At 35.3% G+C, this 21536-nt stretch overlaps 1 protein-coding gene across 1 annotated transcript in view; it reads right to left on the bottom strand.

Moving 5' to 3' along the window:
* The window catches only part of LOC6040719 (cadherin-86C), a 313005-nt gene extending 297945 nt beyond the window's left edge, over nt 1-15060 (bottom strand). Inside the window, exon 1 of the mRNA XM_038266437.1 lies at nt 13932-15060. The gene's annotated coding sequence lies outside the window, so the exon portion shown is untranslated. The remainder of the gene's footprint in view (nt 1-13931) is intronic.
* Between the last annotated feature and the right edge of the window lie 6476 nt (nt 15061-21536).

Genomic DNA, 21536 nt, shown 5'->3' with positions numbered 1-21536 from the left:
ACAGAAGAAAGTGAAATTTCGAATATCACGGTACCCAAAAATCTTTTTCAAATAAATACAAAAATAGGTTGTTTTAGTGTCATTGGGTACAGGAAAATTACTTTTAGAATTAACAATAGTTAAAAAAAATGTTACCCCCTGACACAAAATATTCATTGCAATTTTTGTCCTGTTTAACCTCCAAAAAACTTAGAATTTAGCAAAAATAATTTGCTAAAGTATCTCTAAACGAAACCCATTCTAAATTCACCAAAAGTAGAGCAAGAATATTTTATTATTTCAAAAATGTTTAGGAAAAGCTCCATTTATAACAGTTTTTGCAGCATTGAGTACTAATAATAACAAAACAAATTTTAAACATTTTCAAATACATTAAAAATGCTATTTTTATCAACATGTATTATATTTTAAAATTAAAAAAAAAACTTGATTTCTACCGAAAATATTCAAATCATTTTGAATTTTTCTCACGTTATGCAATGCAACTTGTTCATCGTAATCATCGTAATCAGCAATAATCTCAATCGCTGATAATGGACGATAATTCATTTTTTAAAACTTTCTAAAATCGATTAACTCAACAATATAATGTTAAATTTTCAATGCTTTCACTAACAATATATATATTTTTTTAAATCTAGCATGTTTCAAAGTATTCAAAATTGGTCACTTTATTAGAGATTAATTTGGAAAATATTAAAACTTTCACAAATTACCGTATTTTTTTCGAAGATACTCGAATTTTTAAAACATGCAATATGGGTATCCAACGAAGCGAAATTTGGTATGCTTTTTCGCTTCATTCAAGCTTTTTTTGTAAAATACTAAAATTTCTACAAAATACCGTATCAAACGACGCAAAAATTTGTATGATATGAAGCATACACAATTTGAATGTAGGTATGAAGCATGCAAAATTTTGCTTCGTTTGATAAGCATATTCCAAATTTTGGAAATTTAGGTTTTTTTTTGAAAAGAAACGTAATTTGTAAAAATTTGCGTATTTTCAAAAACGACTCTGAAAAATTAAAAAAAATAAACCATACAAAATTTCAATTCGTTTGCTTCGTTGCAAATTTTGAAAATTTGAGTATTTTCGAAAAAATATGGTATTTTGTGAACAATTTCAGTATTTTCAAAAACAACATCTAATAAATTGAAAAAAGCATACAAAAATTTCGCTTCGGTTTACACCCATAATGCAAATTATGAAAGTTTTAGTATTTTTTAGTTATTTTGGGAAATTTTTAGTAGTTTACACAAAAACTTTAATAAAAAGAAAGAAACAGACAAAATTTCGCTTCGTTTGATACCCATATCGCAAATTATGAAAATTTAAGTATTTTCGAAAAATACGTTATTTTTTTTTATTCTTAGTGAAAGCGTTGAAAATTTAACTTGATATGATTGAATTAATCGATTTTAAAAAGATTTTAAAATAAGTTATCTTCCATTATCAGCGATAACATTATCGCCGATAGAATTATCGAAAAAACGATAACCATTAGGCTTCATCCATTAAGTCACGCTAAAATCAGTCAAAATTTACACCTCGTTAAATTTACGAATCTATCGATTTTTCATCAATTTTTAGCATTTCTAAACTGGACTTGGAATCAGTGGAAGTGTTTTTGTTTCGACGATAACAACCTTGATCAATACATCAATTAACTGTGAATCCAATAAAATCTGACACGGCGTGTTTTCTGAGCAACCTTAAGGAAAAAAAATAGTCATCGCTACTTTCAAAAGTATCTTATAGGAAATTTTCTCAGCTTTCCAATGCTTTTAAGAGCGAAATGTTTCATCTGGAAATTTCTGAGATATCTATATTTTAAGTTTTTTGTTTTAAAATCCTTTATCATTTATTGGAAACTTTTAAATAACAGTCCAGGAACCTTGTCAAATGATGTGTTTCATGTATCATTTACTCATCAAAAAGTGCAAAATAATATAAGAAACAACTTTGTTGAAGGTTAAACCGCTAAACATTTTGAAAATTTTGTTTTGAACGAATTTTTGAAAATGTGGGATTTATTCAGAAATTAAAATCATAAAACCGCATTAAAATATTATTTTTGCAATTCCGTCGTGAAACTACATACTTTTCCTGTCATTCTTGAACGACGAAATAGCCTACTTTTCTGTACCAAAAATAACAGAATCATCGGGACTGGCAACACCAGCCAGCAACAGTCAAGTGTTCGGAGCTCTTCAGACTTTTCGATTTTTTCGCCGTAATTTACCGTGATTACCCGCGAGTTTGCTCCTCCAGCATGCCAAGGGCCAGCCGTGGCCGAGGCAGTTCGAGTGCGGCCTCGAAAAACCCGCGAAGTTCATCTACCGGCAGAGTGCAGAAAGGTAAACACACCAATGCCGCATCGACCGCCATCGCGCACGGGAGCGTGCCCGGTGACGTCACCGATCCTTCATTTTTACACGTGTCATACCGTCCACGTGAGTCCCCGGTACGGACGAGACAATCGACCCGGGCATCCGGAAGCACTTCCGGCCAGCAGCAGCAGCAGCAGCAGTCCACCAGCACTACGACGACAACCACTTCCAACGTTCCCACCAGCAACGAATTTGAGATGCTGAGTGGAGATGAAAACAACACCGACAGTGACAGCAGCAGTGCTGGCGACGACGATGACGATGATGAACTTGCGCGCAAGCAAGAAAGCAGAAAAATGGTAACTCTCCGAAGGAACGACGACCACCTCCAATTTTTGTTTTGGATACGTTGGCTGACGATGTTGACGAGTTGCTTGAGGGACTCCAATATTGTCTCAAAATTAGCAAAACTTCTGTGCAAGTGATTACCCACAAAAGCTGCATTTCGACTTGGTGGTGAAGAAGTTGAAGTTGCGAAACTTCAAATTCTTCACATTTGATCCTGCAGAGAAGGTCCCAGTGAAGATCGTCCTTCAGGGATATCCGGACCGCCCGATCTCCGACCTGGAAGAACACCTGACGGGCGTCAAGGTTAAGCCTCGAGAGATAAAGGTGCTCTCAAAATCGACTACGGTGACAGGTACGTACACCTTGTACCTCCTGTACTTCGATCGCGGGTCCGTCAAAATCCAGGACCTACGGCGGATCAAAGCACTGGACGGCTTCTTTGTGACGTGGCGATTCTACACGAAGAATCCGGCCGACGCAGCCCAATGCCACCGCTGTCAGAAATTCGGACACGGCTCAAGAAACTGCAATCTCCCACCCCGGTGTGTAAAGTGCGGTGAGACCCACTTCACCGAAAGGTGCAGTCTTCCGCGGAAAGACCAACTGGGGGAAAACGCCCAGCAGCACAAAGCACGTGTCAAGTGCGCCAATTGTGGTGGAAACCACACGGCGAATTTCCGTGGCTGTGCCGCGCGGAAAAAGTACATCGAGGAGCAGGACAAGAAGAAGAAAGCGCCAGCGTCCCGCCAACCTCCGAAGACTTCGAGCTCGACCGCTGCAGCAGCTGGCGGCGGAGCGGCTCCATCGACCAACCCAGCGTTCCCTCCCGGTTGGGGAGGTTCGTACGCTAGAGTAGCCGCTTCTGGGGCGGTTCTCCCCCGGGACAAGCTGATGTTACCGGTGATGATCTCTTCACGCTTCCTGAGTTTTTCGCCCTTGCTGGAGAGATGCTCACGCGCTTTCGTGCCTGCCGAAACAAGGCAGAACAATTCCAAGCTCTCAGTGAGCTGATGATGAAGTACATCTACAACGGATAAGCTGCCTTGTGCAGCGAAGTTTTTCGACGTCAACAGACAATACAAACTGTGATTTAGTTTTAAGCTTTTCCTATTTCTATCCTTTTCCTTAGCAAATCTCGAAGGTTTTTTTTTTATTTTTCCTTCTCTTGCCAAATCCATTGTTAGAATATCCAATTACATCTAAATGAATTATAGTGTAAACCATAGTTGAAAGGAACTCCAAAACTCTATTAGGTTATAAGAAACACTAAATTGTAAATTGATTATTTACTAATAAACACTAATTGAATTGAAAAAAAAATAACAGAATCGAATAGCAACACTTTTCAAAATAAATGCTGAAAAGTTCTACTTTTCAGCACTGAAATGAGTGCTGAAAAGTTGAACTTTTCAGCACTTGTTTCGAAAAGTAACACTTTTCAACATTTTTTTGATTCAAACGATTTATTGACAAAATACATGATAATTCGACTTAAAATTTCACTCAATTGGTGTTTTTCGAAATTGCAAAAAATGTTGTATGGAACTCGTTGCAAAACTTGTTTTTTTCAGCACTCGTCGTATTTATCCAACTCGGTGAACCTCGTTGGATAAATGAACGACTCGTGCTGAAAAAATCCTCTTTTTGCAACTTGTTGCATAAACTACTATTTTGCAAGAATAAATAGATTATTACATAATTGTTGTGTACAAATAACACCGGTCTACTCTGATTCAGCTTGGAATTAGCTAATACAACCGAAATATTTACAGGTTTGAGGTTGATAGGGTATTACAAGATTTTTATAAATAAATAACATATTTTCTTTAATCAGTTGCATGAATACAAAACATGTTTAATACTCGAAATTGAACTGCAAACTGCTGTTGCAAGCTTTAGGAGAAATACTTTCCATTAGTATGAAATGATTGATTTAGTTTTTTTTTGTACTAAATGATCAAGGAAAAAGCAATATTTTAGAAGTTTATAAGACTTTCATCTTTTATCTCATCTTTTTTAAAAAAATGTTTTATTTCTTGATTCTTGTTCAAATAGTTTGGAAAGACTTTTGTTTGTTTGTTTTTGTTTAAATAATAAATAATATTGTTCAAACAAAAATAAAGTTTGTGACGGTGTTTTTCAGCATTCTGAATTGGAAGACTCGAGTTTTATTGCTACTTTTAAGTGCATTTTCAACAGTAAACATTTTATAAAATTTTATATTTATTTTATTCTCATGAAAATATGAATTTTGAAGCTTGCAACAGTAATATGTAATAAATTTTGATTTTAAATCATATTTGTATTTATGTTCCTGGTTAATGTTTGCTTAAGAAAATATCAAATTTATTCATTAAAATTCAACAATACTATTAACAATCACAAACCTGCCAAAGTTTTGGTTGAACAAGCTAAATCAGAGCAGACTCGTGATATTTGTACACAATATATATATGTAATAATCTAACAAAAATATATTTTTACATTGTTTTATGATTTAAATTTCTGAATAAATTCCATATATTAAAAAAAAATGGTAACAACATTTTCAAAATGTTTAGCGATTTGCAACCTTCTACTAAGTTGTTTTCAGTTAGTATAAAATTTCCAATAAATAATAAAGAAATTTAAAACCAAAAAACTTAAAATAGAGATATCTCAGAAATTTCCCAATGAAACATTTCGCTCTTAGAAGCATTGTAAAGCTGAGAAAATTTCCTATAAGACACATTTGAAAGTAGTGATGACTATTTTTTCTTGATAAGGTTGTTCTAGAAAACACGCCGTGCTGAATTACTGAATCGTTTAGTGAAACTTCAGTCAATGATGATTAGTAAAACTTGACTGAATTTCAGGGAAAAATGTGCGAATTAAAATTAAATTTTATGAATAATTAAAAATTAATTTCTAAATTATAAAGAGCATATAAATCTCCTTACAACTTGACTAGACATACACAATGTTTATGTGAATAATCGGGCTTAAAAAAAAACAGGAAAAAAATCTCGATGTTCTATTACTTAAAATTTTAATCTTAAAAATACGTGTGTTTTTATTTTCTTTTTCTTATGGGTGACTATAAAATCATCTTTTGCGCTTGAGTTTCTGATGGTGCAAAATATAGTACCAGAGTTATTATTTTTTTATTTTTTTGAACAAATGTGCATACCAAATTTCCAAATTTATGTTAAATGCAAAATCAATGCAATTTTGTTAAACAGACCCCACTACTTTCAAGTTACAGGCAATTGAGCCTACTTTTTTTTCGAAAAACGTTAACGTTTTTTTTTAAATTAAATTTTTTTTTCTCATGCAAGAAAAATATTTCAGTAAAAGAAAATATTTTCAAAGAGCTGATTTTTTTTTTTGACATTTTTTTTTACGTTTTTAACTGCTGTTTGCTGGACCTGTCGTAAACTTACTATGCTCGATATTTTCCAAAAATCATATAATTTTTTTTAACATGTCTTCGGTACTAGATCTTGATATTTTTTTTAACTTCACTTTAAATGATAAAAAGTCAAATAAAAAAAATGATTTTTTTTCGTGTAGAAATTCAAGCAGTATATTTCGAATGCTACATTTCACGTTTATGCAAAACTGTTAAATTTACATCTTTTTCAAACTCTGCAGAGAATCACTCTCCCTCCGTACGCATCTTCTCCCGCGCAAACGCTTCTTGATGGTCTGAAAATGAAAGGGTCCATCGATTTTTGCGTCCCCCGGTATCGTCCGTCACTCATTGATTTAGATCGCGCGTCTCTCTGTTCAGTGTTCGCTGAGTGAGATCGTGATCATAGGGTTCCGCGCGCGCGCGATGATCGAGGAGCGGGGAGAAAAAAAGGCAAAGAGCGAAAAAAAATCCAATCACGCCACTGCACTGCGGGAATCGAACCGCCGCCGGCAGGGTTGCTGCGCGCAGCATGTGCGTGCCTGTGTGTGTTTCAAGAATTTTAATTATATTTGTGTCTCGGCAGCGACAACATCGTTGATGTGGACTGGGGGGGTTCCTCTCGATCTCCGCGCGGACCAAAGGTATTGATTACCCTATGGCTTCTGTTTGGCGCACTCGCGCGCGGAGTTTTCGAAGAGAGTGTTTGTTTTTCTAATGGGTTCTTTGGGACGGGGGGGGGATTGAAACCCGGCGAGATGGGACCCACAGTGAGTTCCGTTTTTGTCGTCACCAGTGTGCGATCCATCTACGGGTGAGGGACACTGTAATTTAGTGTGGTTGTTTTTTGGAGGTACCATTTCTTGACACTGGTTGTGAGCAAAAGCTGATTTATGGCGTAATCATATAGGTTTTGTCGAGAGGTTCTCCTTTTTTTGGGGACCCTGGACTTTTACAGTTGTTCTGCGAAGCTAGATGATGGAACTGTGAGTTAATTTGGGCAAAAAGGGCATCTGAGAAGTGGGAGCGACCTAATTTTTGTAAGATTTACGGCAAACCAGGTTAGCCCAGTTTAACTTTTGCTACAGCATGAACAACCAAACTAAATTGACTGCCTCTGTTGCATTGCTATAAACCCCAGCTGATAATTGGGTTCATTACCACCGGGGTCAAACCAATAACTTTTGCCGTTCTGTCATGTACTTGACACCCCCTTCCCAATCCCCAGAATTACAACTGTTGCTTGGCGCCTTACGACGATGGAAACCCTTGCCGCTCGACTCAACTCAACCAATCGACCTGTGCCTGTGCCCTCCCAAGTGAATCCTTACAACTTTCCGTTCCCAGCGAGCACAACAGTTCAGACAATCCAATTTGGTCTCGTCGGACGGTTTCGTCAACCAAGCTTTGCGTCGTCGTCAGTCAAGAATTGTTTCAAGCGCTTAAAAGTGAACTGTTTCAATCGGATTTGTACTGAGGGACCTTGAGGAACTCGTCAACTGGGTGGCTTACGGGATCCTGAGTCAAGAGTCGCGTTCTGGATTAGCCGCGGGCATAAAGTGTGCTCCGCTCTGGAATGTTGCGTTGTTTTGTGGTGTGCGCGGTTAGAAGTCGAAACGGGTAGCCTCAAATGGTGATTTGAAAATTTTTGCTGGGAAAGGAAAGAGGCAGAATGAGGAGAAATGATGATGTCGGTACAAATTTGCATGCAAAATGGGTTGCTTTGGGCTTGAGGGGAGGAACGCTGCATGCATACGGCAGTAAGCGGTTTTGGTAGCGTAAAGAGAGCAATACACTTAACAGGATTGGAAGGAATTGAGGGGGTATTTTACATCGGTAAATTGCGGGCTAATCGCATTGATATTGTTCTAGATACAACTGAGTGGATTAAATTTTAAAGTTAAATTAAATCAATTGGACCTTTGTTTTGCAGTACAGTTCTTTTATCGAACCCATCAGGAACAAAAATGGGATGTTGTACTTTTGTTAACCCTCTACCACAAAATTTGTTTTCAATTTTTTTTATTTGTCCCGTGTTGTAGAGGGTTCAGAAAATATTTAAAAATCATGTAATGACCGAAATAGATATTTTTTTGACTTTAGGCCGTTGCAAATATTTTTTGAAGTTTATGTCCCTCGACTCTGGCCAAAGTCAAGGGGGGGGGGGGCATGGTATTAACATTTAAATGAAAAAAAAGTGTTTTAAAATGCATATTACACCTGCCCAGTGCATTTGAAATCATGAGTTTTCGAAATATCAGAGTATTGAAGATATTTCATTTTCGCCGAAAAAAACTTTTTGCGGTTCTGTACATTGGAATTTCACAAAAATTGAAAAAATAATTGATCTATCTCAGACATGCTAAATATGATTTTAAACGCAAGAAAATATGTTTAAAATTGTTTCTAGTTGATTAGATATGTTCGATAGCTCGTTGTGGTCGCTCCGGATTGGCTGGTCGTTTGGGGAATCGCAGGTCCTTCTGCGGTTCGGGTTGGAGGGTTTGTCGTGGGTTGGCACCAGTGATCGTCGGACCCGGTTGGTGTAGCACAAAAAACTCGCGATGTTGATTTGAAACCACAAAACTAGTAAAACTAGTACTTTTATTTAAAGACGTATCACTATTCTAACTTTTATTAATTCTAGTCAAAAATCTTCCTGTTTCGCACTGCTCGTAAGATGGGTCAAATTGGAATGGGGGGAATATAACATTCTTCGGCTTGAAGCCACTTCTTGCCGCGCTAGTCGCTTTTGTGTTACAAGAACGCTTTTGTACTACAAGAACTTTTCGTTTAGATTTACAATTCGTACAACTCGTTGGTAGCCATGCCCGTCAGCACAAGCTATATGGAAGATGTGATCGGGTTGGTCTCCAACAAGATATCTGTTTCCTTTAAAAAAATTAAGTTTTTTGAAAAAAAATTTTTTGCCCCCTGATTTTTCGGAGCGGTTTTGAAAGGGAGGGGGCGACATAAATTTTGAAAAATATTTGCAACGGCCCTTATTAAAATATTTGATTTACGGTAAAGATATTATCTTGGAACAATCTTTTTACCGAATTTGGTAAAGTTTACCGAATTTTCAACTTCTGAACAGTTCGGTAACAGAAAACTACCGAATTCGATTAAAACATACCGAAATTCGGTAATAAAGTTCATTATCGTTCATCATACAACCGAAATTTGGTATAATTTTGTTCATTTTGACAGATGGTTTACCAATCTAAACTTCCCCGATTTTTCAATTACCGGATTCGGTAAAAAAATCGAAATGTGTATTATTTGCTTTTAAAACTATTTTTTTGAGTATATTACTCAACTAATTTAACTTTGTTGTGAAATTAAAAGACCAAAAGAAACCAAAAACATCAAAACGGAATGCCTCTGAATAATAAGGCTGAATGAAATGGTTTTTTCGATAGCGTTTAAAAAAATGATTGCCTAAAAAAATCGTATTTTGAATTCCGGGGTGTCTTTGGTAGTCATAGTGTTAATTGATATTAATATTATTAATTTTAAAAGATTTAAAGTGTTCGTTTATGTCTAATACACAATCACTTAGGTTGCTGCTTTAGTTTCAAAGAAAAGATCATTGTTTTTATTTTAGTTAACTAATTTTATATGGTCTTTTTTACAAAATACATATAAATTTAAGGCATTTTTTTATTTAGAATTTTTCCCAACATTCTTTGAAACTAGTTTTGTTTGTAAAATAAATCGATTTATATTGTTTTTAAAACTCAATTCGAAGCACTAAAGAAAAGTATTCACATTTTATATGAAATTTGTTCTACTGCAAATTCCTATAAATTTGGAAGTATTTCGGATTGTGTTTCAAAACCAACCGGCTCTGTGGCTTAATGGTTACGGCTTCTGTCTCCCAAGCAGAAGGTTCAGGGATCAAATCCCGGTCGGTACCTTTGAAATTTGGAATCAGGAATTTGAATATGAATAAAAACGAAAATGAATCAGGTGGGATTCGAACTCACACCTTTGGATTGGTGGTCTGGGACGCTAAGCAGTCGGCTATCAGAAGGTTTACACTCTAGCAGTGAATTGATCCGTAGTGTTGAAACATGTTATCTCTTCTTCTCATATTATTAAATACGCGCTGATCCCTGATTTGCCTGAGGGGATTGGAAGTCTAAATATAGATCGAGTTTCCTTCAGATGCTTGCTTCTATGTTTAGGCGGAGCCGAACAATGCCCAGTGACCTCGGAATTGGACCGCAAGGAGCTCTGTCATTCTGAAATGGGTCGTTGGAAGCAGCGCGAGGGCTATCACCACCTAATACCCGGGACTGAGATAAGCTGTATCAGCATTTGGCATGTACACAGTCTGATACAAATTATACTTTCCCATAATTTCGCTACCGGTTAGCGGGTATTGGATTGGACCACACACACATTTCGGATTGTGTTTCAAAACCACACAAAAATAATTATTTACAGACTTGGAAAATGGTCCTGAATGAATGAATGAATGAATGAATGAATGAATAATTTTCATACCCGCCGGCAGCTTGGTTCAGTTCACAGGTGTTCGCTTGATCAAACAGTTCGTCATCTTATGTTCAGTAATCTGTACACCCACGTACATATATTTTTTTGTACGAATTTTGTTGTTACAAATACCAGTGCTTAAATCAAAAGAAGAAGATCCTAGTGGAAAATGGTCCTGAAAATCCGAAAATGCATTCTTTTTCTTTTTTTAAATTTGAACTCATATTCATTGAGAAAATCATGAAATTAGTAGAATATTAAAATTCATTCAAAATTCATCTTTATTTTCTTAATTACATTTGAAGATCTTTTTGAACTATCATGAAAAATTCATAAATATTTTTTTATAAATATTTAAATTTAAAACTAAAACATAGCAAATTGCGTCATTTGAAGCCTCAAACTGCAAGAAAAATTTAGTATTTGCATAAAAAAACGAAATTTTATTAAATTTGCTGTTTTTTTTTATTTTCTTCAAGAAACTATTATGTCGTGAATACTTTACAAAACTCTGCGTCATATTACTAATAAAAAAAGAGTTTTTTTTGTTCTAAAAACTAAATTAATTTTTTAACATTTTGTACTGCACACTTTAAATTTTTGCGTAGTGAAAATCATTTAAAAAATTGCGTAACTCAATACCACAGTAGGATTCTTGCAATAGAGATCGCTAAGACAAAGATGTAAATTGATTTTTTTTTATTTCAATTTGAGTATTTAAAAAAACGATGTTTTGTTTTTTTTGTATTCTACTCCAGAGACTCTTATAAAGTAAAAATCTATTTTGTTTAACGCCTACGCGATTTTCATGTTAGAAATTTAACGCGCCAAATCAAACTTTTTTCAGTAAAATCGCTGTATCTCGCAAATAGTTCATTTTAGTTTGCGGTTCACGTTGATTTTTATGTAAAATTTTCCGGGAAACACGATGGTGATAAAATTAAAAAAATAAAAATATAAGGAATTCATTAAAACTGAATTTTTTATACATGCAACGTTAAAATATAATATTAGGGGGCATTTAAGGGTGGAAATTTTATTTGTATTGAATTCATTGAACAATTTTCTATAAAATTCAACCTGTACGATGTCTTTTGCTCAAATAGTTGCAAAGTTATGATTAAAAGACGTATTTAAAAAAAAGTCTGGTCCAAAAGTCTACAAAGTTGACCTGGAATGACCCACACATAATTCTGCGTCGTTTAATTTCCACGTTGCAAACTGGGTGCTGAATAGTAGTTCGCAAAACGGCCTAAATTTTGAACTGTCAAAGTGAAACCAATTTACTGTTTGCCAAAAGTAGAAAGTATTGTTATCGATCATTAAAAAAAAATTTTTTTTCTGAAATGAAAAATTTGTGGCTTTTGAGGAACTGAACTTGAACTCAAAAATTTTTACGATAGTTGAAGACGAGATCTTATTTTTTTATAATTATGAATGAAATTTTTTTATGGAGTCGATGCGGTTGTAACCAACTAGAAGCTGTCTTAACTGTTTGATTCCGGTTGAAATCCTACTGGTTAAGTGAAAATCTTCTCAGTTTGTTGGATCAGCTTTGATAGAATTAGCGATGTTTTTCGCTGGGCCAAGAAGAGCTGCATTCCCAAATCAGCCAGGGAATTTATCTGCGACATCGCAGAATGACACTGTCGCCGCAGGACTTCGTCACCCATAAAAAAAAGCATCTTCTAACCGATCGAAATTTGAAAACACACACAATTTTCCAGCAAAAAATGTCAAAAACTCGACAAAATAAAACACATACATACATGAATATCAAACAGCTCATTTACCAGTAAGAATTAAGTCATGCTTGGCTTGAACAGCCTCCTCCTTTTAGATGTAAACAAAGTGGGATCATTCGAAAATCACGTTACGCATTCTCTCTATTCATCACCCAGGTTGCAAATAATGAAATTTGATGTTTTTTTTTAATACGAAATTTTGTGAAAATTTTAGTACTTTACTCAAAAAAAATCATGTCGGGAAAAAAAATCAGTTCACTTGCTTGAATGGAGGTAATTTTCGAAAACTTAATACTTTTATTTAACTTATTGCATAGGCCAAAATTTTGGAGAGGGGGGAGGAGGACCAATGTTTTCATGAATTTATTGATATTTAGATTTTTTCGCAGCAGCACATTTCTGTGGTTGCTGACAAAACTGATGCTTAATAGCATCATGCCAAATGCGAAACATACACGGATAGAAATGCTGTAAGCAAATTCGACAACATGGAAATGATTCAAAAATCGTCAACAATTGCCTCGATTTCACAGCAAATGTTTTCAAAATCGATATCATTGTTGTTCAAAATCGAAAAAAATGTTGACGATTTTGGAAACATTTCCATGTTGTCGAATTCAACCACACAGAGTTACCGGATTGGCTTACAGTATTTCTATCCGTGTAACATTGATTTTATCATGGTCCTAAATATTTCTGGAGAATGGGTTATTCTGGGCAGTGGGATTATGAGGAAGGGAATTCCTGGGAATAGGATTAAACGCCTCAGACACCTATTAGATTTTTTTTCTGGAACAAATCAAATTTTTCATTATTTTTCATTAAAGAGCATTTAACACAGTTTTGAATTTGAAAATCCGTAAAATTGATCGAGAATCAATCAAAAACGACTTTTTTTACAACTGGCGCCTAGGACCTTTTAAAAACTAACCCGAGATTTGTTCCAAAAATTGATAACCTGAAAAAAAAAAAATTTTGTGAAGAGATATTAAATTTTAAACTTTTTTCTTTGTTTTCAAAATTGAGCAAACATTTAATCAAGATTATAATAAAAGATTCTGATCAATTGTTTCACAAAACATGTTATGTGCAAAACCTACTTTAATTCAATGTGATTCCAACTTTATTCTTGCATGTTCTTGTTGCTCGATTGGAATCCTGATTTGACAGTTCGATTGGAACTCTCAGAGTAATATTGCACCCATAACTTCTAAATATTCAAAAGACCTTGAACTCGGCTTAATCGACCAGCCACTAAACATTAACTAATGTAACACATTACAAGTCAACTTGTGGAAGTATTTAACGTCCAAGATGCGATCTACTCCCGGCAGTTTCACACAACACCCCAGCCAAGTCCAGCTGTCAATCTCGTGTCAGCAACCAAATCCCAAAAAAAAGTTTTTTTTCCTCTCGTTCGCTGTTACACGCTAAACCACATCAAGATTCCTCTAAAGCTATTTCCAGCACGTCACTAAGCTTCTTAAAGCTGGAGGTGATTCCCTCTCCAAAGACGACTCGCCACGTCCAAGTCCACGCGCGATCAATAGATCAGAACAAAACGCCTAAACGCGTCAATAAAACGGCATAAGAATCTAATTAAAACTCACCTTCGGCTCGGTTCGAGACGGTTAGACCCTCTGTTTTTTCTCTCTATTCTCCGGCTAAATTCCGCTAATCAGTTCACCTTCTTGGAGCCGTAGCAGCAGCGCCAAATTCCGCGAATCACCCAACAACACCACGCCGAGGACCGTTTAAAACAAAATCCACCTCCCTTTCGAGGGGAACTCACTGCCCGAATAGCTGGGAGGTTTAGGATATCGGATCCTAACTTGGTTGTTTCGCCAAAATCACGTTTTTCGACGCCGTTGTTATTTTCTGTCGTTCACTTCTACCTTTTTTCACTCTTCACACCTTGCTCCTCGTGCCACCTCTTTGCACGGTGAAAAAAATCTACACAAAACAACGTGGAGCCACACAGACACACTCACATCCAATTTAGAACTGACACCTCGCTCCGTACGTGCTCTCTAATCTCTTCGTTTCAATCAGCTTCTTCGATTCTTCCACCCCCGTCTGGCCCTTCTTCGGGGTCGTCAAATTCTTCGCCAAACTCGTGCGCGACAGTAAATTCTAAGCGCCCCTTCCGCGGACTTCCGCGGAGTTCACGACTTCTTTCTTCCGCCGAGGGACCTCTCCGGCGGCTCTTCTTCCTTAATGGTCCTTTGACACACAACTGTTGTGGAGCGACGATGACGACGACCACGACCAGGCTCAACCGTCACGGGTTGGCCAATCGATACCATCCTTCATTACCACCACCTCGTATCTTCCTTTCCGGGGGACCGGGTCACGCACAAGCCTCTCGCGGTTGTTTCGTAATCCACGGAACGTTCCTCACCAGGAGCCGTGACTACCAGGCCAACTCCGCTCTCTCTGTCAATGGACGCGTGGGTGCCCGTTGTAACCCCTTCGGGGCAAGACTAAAAATAACATTCACTGTGGGCCGAACCCGTTGCAAACTCCTCGGCTGCAACTTCACCGAACACTTTGTAACACTTGGTCAACCTCCCAGAACGTAACTTCTGAACTTCACAAATCTGAAGATCTTCACGTAACAACACCCCCTTCCGGAAATCTCGCAATCCTGTACTCAAGGGTTTAGCCTGGAACGCCCCCGCGCGCGATCAACCGCGATCCGACAGAACTTGAACGCGAAGAAACGTCCGACCAGGTTGCCGGCGCAACAGCGAATGGAGCGCGCGCGAAGAACAGACTCCAGAGACTTGGGCCGAGCTGTCGCGCGCGGGTTTAAGATCAAGCGAAAGATCGACTTTTGGTTAGTATGGCTGGTAAGGCGCAAGAAGTGCTTGCTGCAAAGACTGCTGCTGAGAGAGTTGAAAACAAAGCGCGTGGTTGGAATGAGAGAAGAGAGTGGCTGAAGGGCTTGCGGGTAGAACCGAGAGAAGGAGAGAGAATTGGAGAGCGTAAGTCGCTTAGGTTTGGAGAAAGAGAAGGAGCTTTCGCTCACGGGATCAATGCGATTGAGAGTAAAGCTTCGAAAGCTCCATGAGTTAAAACGATGATGGAAAAGGACTCGCAATTTGCATCCGTAAGATCATGTTTATGAATGAACAATTGAAGATATGAAAATGTTTATGAATGAATAATTGAAGATATGAAAATTCAACTACAGTCCGTGGAATTTGTCTTTTGTAGGGAGGTTTGAGCGGTCAGAATTCAAAAATGTGATTTAATGTACAGAATGTCGAGAACACAAAAAATAAACTGTAATACGTACAATAATTTAAATTCTCATCATTCATTACTTCATTGTGTGATGGCTATTACTCTCAAGATGTTGAATCATTAATTGTTTAATTCAGTCCAGACACGATTATACGAAACCTCAATTATCTGATGTTTCGATTATCCGAGTGTTTTAATGGAAATTATAATCAAATCACGAACAAATAAAAAAATGTGGCCCCGTTTTGCAATTCTTTAAAATTCTTTTTTACGGGCCATTAGATTCTGAGATCTCGGTTTCTGACAATAGAACACCAGACGGGGTGGTTGGGAAAACTATAATTTAATTGTATTTCAATGTTTTAGGGAATGTATCGCAGGAACGACAAGTCAATTCTTCAATGTATCTTATAGAAAATTACCTCTGATTTCTTAAAAATAAAATGTAACGGTAAGGCAAGATATTTTTTCGTGAATTCGAGGATGTCGTGAAATCTGTGAAATTTGCTCTTGACCGTGAAGTGCCGCCAAATTTGAAATATTCTATTAACAAATTTCTCCAGAGTGTATTAATAGTAGTTTATGCAACAAGTTGCAAAAAGTGGATTTTTTCAGCACGAGTCGTACATTTATCCAACGAGGTTCACCGAGTTGGATAAATACGAAGAGTGCTGAAAAAATCAAGTTTTGCAACAAGTTCCATACAACATTTTTTGCAATTCCGAAAAATAGCCATTGAGTGAAATTTTAAGTCAAATTTTCATGTATTTTGTCAATAAATCGTTAAAATCAAAAAAAATGTTGAAAAGTGTTACTTTTCGAAACAAGTGCTGAAAAGTTCAACTTTTCAGCACCCATTTCAGTGCTGAAAAGTAGAACTTTTCAGCATTTATTTTGAAAAGTGTTGCTATTCGATACTGTTATTTTTGGTACAGAAAAGTAGGCCATTTCGTCGTTCAAGAATGACAGGAAAAGTAAGTAATTTCACAACGGAATTGCAAAAATTAAATTTTGAACATTGATTGTGTTGAAAGAAAATGTGTAAAACATTTAGCATGTTTCAAAAAATGGAATTTTGCCTTAACTTTGTTTGGAATAATTGAACATCTCTTTTGCTTGAAACCATGACAACAAACACAATTTTATTCCATTCATTTTGCGCATTGAACTTTTTGTTGATGTTTTATAGGATGTGCTTCATTTGGACCTAATTTGACAAATTTAATTTCTAAAATCTCCGTGAAATAAGCTAAGTTCAATCGTGAATTCTGCTGATAAAAATTCTACCAAATGAATTCCACTTATCAACATTCGTATTTTTATTTTTTGCTATTAATATTTCGTGTCACGTTAAGTCATGTTCTGTTTCTAACTATTGCTGACATTTCAGTAACTTTACTGAATCAATTATTCTAAAATAACATAGTTTTACGTTATTTTAAGCACATTTTATCTGGCATTATGAGAGCTATTGGCTAAAACTCTAAACATAAAAACATATCTATCTAAACTATATCCTCAAAATTTAAGCTATTATGTCACTTCACAAAAATACGCATTTTTTCCTATGTTTTTAAAATGCAATGTTTATTGATCTTTACATAAATGTTTCAATACATGCTAGTCTGAATGTGCGGTCAAACCTTGATTAATTCTCAGAACACTTCAATAAAATGTTTTGATTTTTAAAGATCTCTTTATTTTTTTAATTTCTCCCCTGTATCAAATGATCGGGAATATTACAAACATTTGAAAAGTAAGGATACTTTTTTTATATCTATTGTTTCAAAACTAAGAATTAAAAAAATCTCTAAATTCGTTACTTTCACCAATTATGAACTAAATGAACTAATTCCAGCGTGCCTCTAATGTTGGCAGGTCAGAACATTGACATTCAATTAAAGCTAATTGAAAGCGTTTTCAACTGAAATCGAGTGATAAATAGCTCAATAAGAAGTGAGCAAGCAAGTTTCTATCAAAAGTTTTGCAAAATTAGTTGTTTAAATAGTGAAAATCAGCAAATTGGATGGAATTAGGAGCGAGTGCTTAACCTGCCAAAGATACGAGAATTTCCCCTATTAGTTTTTCTTTTCAATTGAACTTAAATATGGGTATCAAACAATTGGAATCCTGTCATACACCCAAAACTGGACAGCGCTCGTCTGAGAGAATAATGGCCTCGATCCGAGAGAATAGTGGAACTTTTTACGGATGCAGACAACACAGCTCGAGATTGCCGAGAGAACTATTCCCTTGAGGTCATTTGCAAAAAAAAGTTCATCCGTCAAAGCAAAAAAAAAACAAAAAGTGTCAACCACGGGAATCGAACCAGAGACCATTGACAAACTAACCCAATGACTTAATTACCTCTACCACCATTGCTTGGTGATCAAAGAGTGGTCAGAAGTCGATGTATGACACTTGTAAGAGATTTATTGTTTCAATTGACGAACGAACAAGCTTGTTTTGATGGTGTGAGTTGGTAGCATTGTTTTTTTCGATTTTGACACTGAGTCCTCAATAAATTTTGAGATAACGATTCTCTCGACTCTGAATTTTGGGTGTACAATGTACATTCCAACAGCAATAATTCTGTTTTTGTGAATATTTTCTTTTTTTACAAATTTTCAAATATTTATCCAAGTTTATGTCCCCCCCTCCCTTCAATCTTTTTTTTTCAAAAAACTTTAAAATTTTAATGAAAATAGAAGAAAAAAATTTTAATGAAAGAGAAGACGGAAAATAATTTATAAAAAGCCTTTTCCTGCGTTCATATTAGGCATTTTTGAGTCCGATTCAAAATATTTCAAATTTTCGTAAAATTCTACGTAAAGTACAACAAAAAAACTTTTAAATTTGCAACTTCAATTCAATTGTTGCTTCAACTTTTATCCAGATTTTTAGGCGAAGATGGCTTTACGACTGGTGCACGCCCGAAATGTTAAAATCACGCAGTGGTCCAACATTACAAAAAAACTGTGCCGTTGCATCACAGCCTTACTTGTTTTTCCAATGTTGGTACCACTGCTCGGTTTTGACATTTCGGGCGTGCACCATTCGTAACGCCATCTTCACTTGAAAATCTGGATACCGTACAGTATGTAAAAAAAGTATTTACACCCCTTGGGCACTATGCACATTTTGTGATGAAACATGTAACAACTTAAAGTTTGACAGAAACCTACGTTTTGTTCAGAAACTCATGCCGAACATTGTACAACAATAAGCTCATGAAAAGATGATTTCTATAAAAAGTTATATAACAAATACTATTACGAAAATAAAAAAGGTGCAAAAAAAGTTTGTACACCTTTCGAAAAATTAACATATACAACGTTATTTGTTGACAAATCACCATGAATCCAGTCTCCCAACTCCAAATAGGCATCCTTGACTGATTAAAAAAATAATTTGGATTGAATATAAAGTTTACTAGGGGAAATATGCCCATTCTAATCACTCTAAGCCGTTCGACCAATTCTCATCACTTTTCCGTTTTCCAATATTAAATCAACATTTTCAGATGTTTCAACAATGGAGAATTGCTTGCTCACTTTTATTTGAGCTATTCATTACTTTGGAACAGTCAAAAACACTTCATGAAAGCTGTAATTCATGATCAAAGTGCTGATAGGCCGATAATAGAAATAGGCTGAGAAAGGGTATAGTTCCCCTAACTACTTAATAGTTAATAATAGTTTATATAACTCTGGAAATTATCTAAACTTAATTTTGAATACTTCTAATTCAACTTAATGTCAATATATTACCATAGAATTGCTAAATAAACATTTTGGAGTGGGTATAACACCGTTTTGGGGGTCTTTGTATCGCTAGAATAGATTTTTCGTTGGAATTTCGTACCAACCCGGAATTATGTCGTCAGAAAATCCACCGGCATCCGAACCGGTCCACAATTCACAAGTCAACCTATGTGGCATCGGAAAGGGCATAAAATTTCCGATCTTTTGATACCCATACATCCAGTTTTTCTATAAAACCTACGTTTTTAAATACCTAGGTAAAAACGTTGTTATGGTTTCGTTTGAGCAACCTGCCAAAAATGTATGGAATTTCGTAATTTTTGTTCTCGTGGATCAAACTTACTTTTTGCCCAGGTATTTAAAAACGTAGGTTTTAAAGAAAACCTAGATGTATGGGTATCAAAAGATCGGAAATTTTATGCCCTTTCCGATTCCACATAGGTTGCCTTGTGAATCGTGGACCGGTTCGGATGCCGGCGGATTTTCCGACGACGTAATTCCGGGTTGGTACGAAATTCCAACGAAAAATCTATTCTAGCGATACAAAGACCCCCAAAACGGTGTTATTCCTACTCCAAAATGTTTATTTATCAATTCTATGGTAATATATTGACATTAAGTTAAATTGAAAGTTTGCAAAATTAAGTTTAGATAAGTTTTATATAGAATTTCCAGAGTTATATAAATTTTTATACTAACTTGTTAGTAAACTTTATATTTAATCCAAATTATTTTTTCAATCAGTCAAGGAAGCCTATTTGGAGTTGGGAGACTGGATTTATGGTGATTTGTCTACAAATAACTTAAAATATGTTAATTTTTCGAAAGGTGTACACTTTTGCACCTTTTTTATTTTTGTAATAGTTATTGTAATATAACTTTTTATAGAAAACATCTTTTTGTAGCAAACTGTTCGGCATGAGTTTCTGAACGAAACGTAGTACTAGGTTCCTGTCAAACATTAAATTGTTACATGTTTCATCACAAAATGTGCATAGTGCCCAAGGGGTGTAAATACTTTTTTTACATACTGTAAAACGGAGTGACTTTGATAGGTTTCAGATTTTCCGCAAAATGAAGAGTACAAATTTAATACGTACGCAATGGTTTGAAATCATACTGACCGTGGTAGAGAAGTGTTCAAAGTACCTCAAGAAGAACTTTTAATAAAATTTTGAAAATTCTAAAAGGTTAGTTAACTATAATAAAGAAAAAGTCATTATTACATACACAGAAGAAAAAGTTGAATTTTGGAATGTTGAAAATTTGGTAGGTTGAATATTACCTCTTTTGATGAACTGATGAAAATTCATCATTTTCTGGGGTAAAACTCATCATTTTTTTAGCCACAAAATCTGTCACCATTTCCTGATGAATATTACCATAATTTTTTCTGTGTACTTCAGAAAGTGTCTTGATTTTCTCAATGAACATGATTTTTTTTTTGAGAATCGGAAAACGGAATGCATTTTCGGATTCTTTGGACAATTTTCCACTAAGAGAAGGCAAAATAAATTGTAAATAATAAATAATATATATTTTTGAAACACAACTAAAAAAAACTCCAAATTTATAGGCAATATTAGTGAAACAAATTTTATGTTAAATGTGAAAACTTGTGATTCGTGCTTCGAAATCAGTTTAAAATGCAATATAATTTTATAAACAAAACTAGTTTTAACGAATTTCAGGAAAAAAATCGACTATTTTACAATTTTACCTTAAATTTATATGTATTTGGTTAAATAGCTTATAAACTTAACTAACTAAATATAAACAATATTTTTTCTTAAAAACTATATCAGCAACCTTAGTGATGGTACATATGAAGTAAAAATGAAATTTGAACATCTTAAATCTGATTTTTACAAGAAAAATTATAACTATTAAAGTCACCGCGGAACTTCAACTATTAATTTTTAAGGTAACTACTTTTCTAAACGCAATTGAAAAAACTTTTTTTTTTCAAAAATAGTGCATGGACTTTGTGGGGCCTACCCCAGTTCATGTTTTAAAAATAATAATCTCGAGAAAAACCGTACCAGTTGGAAAATATTTCAAAAATCAATTAAAATCCTATCAAATTCATCCCGGGTTACGGTACTTTTTTATTTTTTTGCCCATTTACTTTTTTGGGACATAAACTTCAAAAAATATTAGCGGTGGCCTTGAGTATTTTCTGAAAAATTATTCTCTTATTTC

The sequence above is a fragment of the Culex quinquefasciatus genome, chromosome 1 (genome assembly GCF_015732765.1).
Source record: "Culex quinquefasciatus strain JHB chromosome 1, VPISU_Cqui_1.0_pri_paternal, whole genome shotgun sequence".
Taxonomy (NCBI): Eukaryota; Metazoa; Arthropoda; class Insecta; order Diptera; family Culicidae; genus Culex; species Culex quinquefasciatus.
The sequence above is the reverse complement of the archived record's forward strand: the minus strand, read 5'-3'. Positions and strand labels throughout refer to the sequence as shown.